This window comes from Diceros bicornis, chromosome 23 (assembly GCF_020826845.1).
Source record: "Diceros bicornis minor isolate mBicDic1 chromosome 23, mDicBic1.mat.cur, whole genome shotgun sequence".
In the NCBI taxonomy this organism is placed as follows: Eukaryota; Metazoa; Chordata; class Mammalia; order Perissodactyla; family Rhinocerotidae; genus Diceros; species Diceros bicornis.
Genome location: NC_080762.1, coordinates 4,166,887 through 4,172,886, shown reverse-complemented (window position 1 = coordinate 4,172,886; position 6,000 = coordinate 4,166,887). Strand labels below are relative to the sequence as shown.

The 6,000-nt window shown below is 47.3% G+C and overlaps 1 protein-coding gene across 3 annotated transcripts in view; it reads left to right on the top strand.

The window, feature by feature from the left end:
• Positions 1 to 1,587: 1,587 nt before the first annotated feature.
• The window catches only part of TBPL1 (TATA-box binding protein like 1), a 29,944-nt gene continuing 25,531 nt past the window's right edge, over positions 1,588 to 6,000 (top strand). For all 3 annotated transcript variants that reach the window (XM_058566243.1, XM_058566246.1, XM_058566245.1), the window contains exon 1: positions 1,588 to 1,791. The gene's annotated coding sequence lies outside the window, so the exon portion shown is untranslated. The remainder of the gene's footprint in view (positions 1,792 to 6,000) is intronic.

The following is a 6,000-nucleotide window of genomic DNA, read 5'->3' as shown; positions in this document are numbered from 1 at the left end:
TTGCGCGCTGCGGGCGCCCCGGGGCGGTTACTCAGGTCTCGCCCCGCCGGCAGCCCCCCCCGCGGCCACCCCCGAGCGCGCCCCCGGGCCCAGCGCGGCCGTTCAAACTGGCGAGCGTGCGCCCCTCGGGGCCCCGGGCCGTTCCAGGGCTGCCCGGGCGCAGAGCCGCGGAGGACCCCGTCCCCGGCGCCCCTGCGAGCGCCCCCTCCGCCGTCGCCCAGCCGCCCTCGGCTCTCCGCCCGCGCCCGGCCCCGCCTGCGGCCGCCGCCCCGCCGCCGTCCTCCCGCCCCCGGCCGCGCGGTAACCGCCCCCGAGCGCCCCGGGCCCCGGCGGGGCCTGACCCAGACCCCAGTTGAGTAAGGACTGGAGGGGCAGGCGACAGAGCGACCCAGGCTCCCTGCGTTGTCCATCTATCTCTATCTAGCTAATCGATGTAGCCATCATCTATCTCTATCTATCCATCATCTATCATCTATTTATCTGTATCAACCTACGCATCATCTACCTACCTATCCATTATCTGCCTATCATCTATATCTATCTGTATCCATCATCTGCCTATCCATCCTTCTATCATCCATCTATCCATCATCTATCTATATCTAGCTGTCATCTATCATCTATTTATCTATATCTATCTGCCCATCTACCCAACATCTATCTAACTATCCATTATCTATCTACCTACCTATCCATCATCTGTATCTATCCATCATCTATATATCATCTGTTTATATCTACCCATCATCTATCTATCCATTATGTATTTACCAATCATCTATCTGTATCTATCATCTATCCATCCTTCTATCATCTATCTATCCATCATCTATCATCTATTTATCTATATCTATCCATCTACCCGTCATCTATCAACCTATCTATCCATTATCTACCTGTGTATCATCTATCTCTATCTCTATCTACTGTCTGTCTATCCACCCACCCATGCATCCGTCCGTCCGTCCATCCTCCATCCTCTCCTATCTATTTCAGGACTAGGATTAGAATTCCTCAGTGAGAGCTTTATCGCGGCGAAGTCAATTAACGCGTTTATTTCAACTGAAAAGGCGAAGCAGGACTTTTTCAGACAGAAAATGTCTAAGTTAGACTTAGAGAATAAACTTAGTTGTTAAGGACCAGCTTTGCTAATAATTTTCAGCGGTGGACCTCTTCTAGGAGTTGAATGAACTAACGAGAAAGTAATAAGGTTTCGATAAAAAAAAAAAGTGAAGTATATTATACTGAACGCCAGAAGTTACGTACTCCTGTTTAGATATCAGCTAAAAATGTACAAGGGATACACGGTTTTTTGCACACCTTTTTAAGCAGGTCTCAAGCGAAACAGCCTGCACCCAGAGCACCCCCTCCCCGCCCACCCGGCCGAGCTCGCGGGCCGCACGGCCCGGACCCGGGACCCGGAAGGAGGCCCGGAGAGCGGGGAAGGGGCGGGGAAAGGGAGCAGCGAGAGCCGGAAGTGGTGGCTAGCGCGGAGCCGGGGCGGCCGGCCTGGCGGCGTTCTAGCCCGCGCGCCGTCTCTATGCCCCGCCGCGTCTCGTCTATTTATTGTCGCGGGGACGCGGGGGCCGCCCCGGACCCGGAACAACAAAGCGCGGAGCCCGGAGGCCGAGCCGCGGGGGCTCCTAGCAACGGGCCGGGCGGGAGTTCCATGGAGACGGGGGAGCGCGCCCGCCTCATCATCATCCTCGTCCTCCAGCTGATCCTCCGCGTCCGCCGCCACCGGCAGCAGCGCTGCCGCCGCGTCCTCTGCCGCCGCCCCCTCTTCCCACGGTAACCCGCGGCCCCGGCGGGGGCGGGCGGAGGACGGCGGCGGGGGGCTCGCCAGGGATCACGGGGTGGGGCGGGGCGCCCCGCGGGAGCGGGCCGGGCGCGGGTGGGAGCAGGGAGGGGGCTCCCTGGGAAAGGCCGGGGGACGGAGCGCCCCGGAGGAGGGGCGCAGGGGTGCCGGGGGTCCGCGCTCCCCAGAACTTCCCGCGGCCCCTGCTGCGGCGGGGGCCCCCGAACAGCGCCTCGCCCCTTCCCGGTCCTCGCAAGCCAGCAGCCCCGCTTTATTTGATCATCATCATCATCACCCGGAATTAGGCTTGAGGAGGAAGGATCTGGAACCGAGGAGGATGGAATGAACTGTGTGTGGGGAGGGCTGAGCCAGGATAAGGGTCGGGCGGGATAAGCGCTTCATAATAGCCAGCCAGAGCCCTAAAAGTGCAGTTAATGGGGAACGGCGGTGTCTGAAACTCTGCCCTTCCGCCCAGATGTGCATCTGCGGGCGCTGCCAGCGTGCTCGCTGCACCAGGCGCGGACTGCAGCCAGTCCACAGCTGTGCGCCCTCTGACTGCATCTGTCACCTGCAGCTCCCCAGCCACGGGCAGTTAACCAGCCTGGGCTGTGTGTTTACGGTTAAGAACGGTGCCTTAACACTGGCTCGAGAAGGGAAAAGGAAACAAGCCTGGTGTGATTTTTTTTTTTTTTTTTTTTGGTGAAGAAACAATGACAGATTCCCTGGGGAAATTGAAAAAGAGAACTAGAAGGAGAGGGTTCAGCTCTCCTAGCCTAATTTGCAGTCTCTTTGAAAGTTTGAGAAAATGGCAGTTCATTCGAATCAGGAAGGGGCTTTTTTCTCTATCTGGGTTAAAGAATTATTCACAGTTTGATGTGTTCAGTTAAATGCTCTTCAGTTTAAGCAGTCTCTTTAAGCCTTACATCACTAACTGCTTAATGGTTTTATACTTGCCAAACCATTGTAGGTCAGCAAATGAGGTTTTCCTCATTTGAGAATGAGGCATCCGAGAAAGGCCACATATACATACTACAGTAATACCATTTTTGTGTTCAGTGGGAACAAGGCTGTTTATAATAAAGTTGAAGATGAAAGATGAAAATAAAACTGACAAATCACAGAAGCAATTATGTCAACCACAGCTTCTGTTTGTCCCCCACCTTTTTAGCTAAGCCTGGTTTGTGTTCAACAAAAAGGTGTCATCCTTATTTCCAGCCCCCTCTTCTCTTTTCTCTGCCCTCAAAATCAGTCTCAGAAACTAATGATCTGCTACTGTGTGCTCTTGATTGATGTGACAATACAATTTTTTTTTTCTTTTGTGAGGAAGATCAGCCCTGAGCTAACATCCATGCCAATCCTCCTCTTTTTTGCTGAGGAAGACTGGCCCTGGGCTAACATCTGTGCCCATCTTCCTCCAGTTTATATGGGACGTGGCCGCCACATGGCCTGACAAGCGGTGCATCGGTGCGCGCCCGGTATCTGAACCCCGCGCCGCCAGCAGCGGAGTGCGTGCACTTAACCACTACGGGGCCAGGCCCCAAAACAGAGTTTTTAACTCAGGCATTTTCATGGAATTGAGGTTCAGTGTTTCTTGTTAAAGGAATTTCTTGTATGAGATTGGCAGATTCCTTTAACAAAGATGGGAAGTATAATCATTGGGATACTTAAAGTTTCATTTTAAGGCTGAGAAGGAAAACCCAGTATTGTCATCTTTAGGTTAATGAATCAAGGACTGTGGCTTAATCTTTTCATATAGCTGTTCTGTGAAGGGTACACTGAGGGATGACCACACTTGAGGCTGCTGGATGTTGAGCGCCAGGATTTTCCTAGTGCCTCTGAGACTCAGTGAATTCCCTCTTTCTCAGGGCTGCCTGTAACACACTCACTTCACCTCGACCTTATTTGATGTTGCCACTGCCCCTTCCGTGTCTGAGTGGGGTCAGGACCTAGCTTCCACCTTTATTAACAATCCAATTTCTGCTTTCCCTGCGCTCCGCTCCAACCCTGGCAACGTTTGGTGTTGTCTTAGTTCCTCTCCTTGCTTAATTATGTCCCAAAAATGATTTTATATGCTCTTTGTATTATTTCTGTTTCTTACCGAGTTTTCAACACTTGTCTGGGCCTGTGTATTCTTTTGATTAGTGTTACATTGGAGGGATGGTGTTACAGTATTATTTGAGGATTGGAGTAGTCATGTCAGATGTTCTGTATTCCTTCTGAACGACTGTTGATTGTGCAGTATGATAGGTAGGAGCCTTCTGCTGAGAATCAAAAGACTGTATTGAAATAAGGCATGTAAAAATATTTGGAGTTTTCAGAAGAAAAGATGTTTTAGAAGTCCCAAGTGGTAGTAATGTAATTGTAGACAGTCACTTTTTTAAAGATGAGTATTGTAGAGCCTGCTGTTTGTTTTTAATTGAACCTCAGATTTTCATAATTCTTATTCCAAAAAAACTTTTCTTAACATCAGTGTTCTGATCATTTTGCATCTGAATATTTGACTGAAATTACTTTTTGCCCAATTTGAGGGAACAATTTAAGTGATTCCCACAAATTTTTCTTCATGTGGAAAATTGTCATATCAAAATTTTTGTGAATGTGTATATATATATAGAATGTGCAGAATTTGCTATAAAATAGAACAAATACATATGAAATATACGACTGAATATTTTTGGAGAGTATCATTTCTTATCATGAATGTGGCACATTATTTAAAAATCAGCAGATATTGTATAATCTAGTTGAGCGGCTCTCGGTGCTGTTTTTAGGTGAAGGAGCCCCGTAATAACCTGGTGATGGATTTCCTTCTGTTGCATCATAGACCATGTGATGAAATTATTATTGCTATGAAACATAAAGTTTAAATTGATTTCAGAAGAATTTATAGTAGACTGTTTCTATAATGTCTCTGAGTCAAAACCTGTAGTGCTTTGAACCTTTGCCTGTATTGTGGCTTTTGAACTAATAAAGATTTCCTGAAGTTTACACCCGTATTTGTTGTACCTTTTGTATGCCTGATGCCACATCAGGTGTGCAAACCTGGATGACAAGTGTGTCTCTTCAAGTGCTTTCTGTGCACTTGTAGATAGCGGAGACATGACACGCGTGGATACCAAAACAGGACAGACACATTTGAATTTTAAATCCTTTATCACATACTGCCGGGTGCTCTTGCTGAATTAGGAGTTTCTTGAGAATCAGGACTGTGAGTCGCCATCATATTATATGTCCGTGTTGTGCGCGTGTGTGTGTGTGTATTTTGAAGATTAATATGTTAATAGGAGGATATATATTTTTATTTCTTTCACTTCAGGGACTTATCTAGTGGATGAAGGGAACCTTTAGGCATCTGATCTAATGAGGAATCCAATTCTTTATGCCTAAAATTTCAACTTTTTATGCTGGCTGCAAGTTGTAAACAGCAAAGATTTCTCAAAGATGATGAGGGCTCTTTTTTTTAACCAATTCAAACAATAAAAATAATGCTGTGCTGCCTTGAGTAGATATAATATGTGCTCTTGTCACACGACTACCACTTTAGGAAATTTCAAAAAGGGTGAAGAGTATATACATATCTGAGGTCTTCCACGCCATGTAGACTAATTTGATTTTTGTATTGTGACACAGTCAACCTTTCATTTATAAGAGAGATGTAGTGTGTGTGTTTGTATAGTTGTGAAAAAGCGGGATTCCAGGTGTGTGTCATTAGTGGAAAGGAGTCAGGTCGTATCAGAAATTGTACTCATCTAGTCTTGCCTTGTGACTAAAGAGGGATAAAATTCAGAATTTGGTTTAAATGGCTGGTTTTATGTTGGGAGGCCTGCTGCTGGGGATCCTAGTAAATGTTAACAACACACTCAGGTGAATTCTGGGACAGTGCAAATCTACCTTCACGTGGGAGTCAATAGTGCAACTGTTTAAAATTTCACGAAGAAATGCAGGACAAAAGTTTGGCTGTGATTTTGACCATGCAGTATTCATCCATTCAGAAAGAATACTGGAAATCAGGTTGTGTATTAAGCAAGAGTTTTCTCGTGACGTGTGTGAATGACTTTAGTGCTTTTTTGCACCATGGACATCTGTCTGTAGACATTGGTCCGTGGTATGTTTTTGTTTTTTAACTCGCTAGGTGAGAGCTTACAACATCTTAAAGGAAGCAAAAATTTGTTTTCATTAATTACATGGTTCCAAAGACTCAG